The sequence below is a fragment of the Propithecus coquereli genome, unplaced genomic scaffold, assembly GCF_000956105.1.
Source record: "Propithecus coquereli isolate 6110/MARCELLA unplaced genomic scaffold, Pcoq_1.0 Scaffold268, whole genome shotgun sequence".
NCBI classification, from domain to species: Eukaryota; Metazoa; Chordata; class Mammalia; order Primates; family Indriidae; genus Propithecus; species Propithecus coquereli.
The window spans coordinates 3,619,900-3,621,195 of NW_012148263.1; positions in this window are offsets into that span (position 1 = coordinate 3,619,900).

A 1,296-nucleotide genomic window follows, 5' to 3' on the forward strand; every position below is an offset into this window, starting at 1 on the left:
GGCTATCCAATTTTCCCAGTACCATTTATTGAATAGGGCTTCCTTTCTCCAGTGTATGTTATTGTTTCTTTTGTCAAAGATCAGTTGCTTGTAGGTAGATATTTCTATTTCTGGGTTTTTTATTCTTTTCCATTTATCTATGTCTCTAGTTTTATACCAATACCATGCTGTTTGGGTTACAATGGCCTTGTAGTATAATTTGAAATCAGGTAAAGTGATGCCTCCAGATTTGTTCTTTTTACTTAAGATTGCTTTACTATTCGGGCTCTTTTTTGTTTTCAAATGAAGCTTAGAATTATTTGTTCTAGATCTGTGAAATATGACATTGCTATTTTTATGGGTATTGCATTGAATCTGTAAATTCCTTTGGGCAGTATAGGCATTTTAACAATGTCGATTCTACCAATCGACGAGCATGGGATGGTTTTTCATTTCTTTGTGTCATCTATGATTTCTTCCATCAGTGTTTTGTAGTTATCCTTGTAGAGATCTTTCACCTCCTTGGTTAAGTATATTCCTAGGTATTTTATTTTCTTTGTAGCTATTATAAATGGGAATTTTTATATTAAACACTGCTGTCCTCCGAGTTTTTTTATATATGTATCTATCTCTAAGCAAAATATTATTTAGGGTTTTTTTCCTGTTTTTGATCATGGGATCAAACTATACACATTGCTATTCTCTTTGTACTAATTTTTCAAGTAGTTTGGACCTGAGTCCAGACTTATGAGACATGAGATAGTCAGGCCCGTATTATAGTCAGCAGCCTGCAAAGCCAGGAACAAACACTAAATTCGATTAAAAATGATTATCAAGGGTTAGTGGCATCTGTAGAATGCTATAACAAAATACTATAGACTGGATACTTACAAACAAAAGAAATTTCTTTCTCACAGTTCTGGAGGCTGGTACATCCAAGATCAAGGTGCTGACAGATTCAGTATCTGATGAGGACCTGTTCTTGGCTCATAAAGGCCTCTATTAATAAGTTCTCGTATGGTGGAAAGGGAAAGGCAGCCTCCAAAGGCCTACCTCTAAATAAAATGGGGTTAGGATTCAATAAATTTGGGGGGAGATACAAAAATTCAGACCATAGGAGTGTTCAAACATGAATTTATCAAACTGTATCCATCCAGGAGCACAACTATACATCCACTTTCATCGTCATTCAGATATGCAAGAAAAATTCCATAATGCTGTTCATTCGAGTCAACAATTGCCTGGCCTCTGAGTCCATGGTACAGGATAATCCTAATCCTTATATTCTACCTTTATTATCTCTTCTGGTTCTTTACA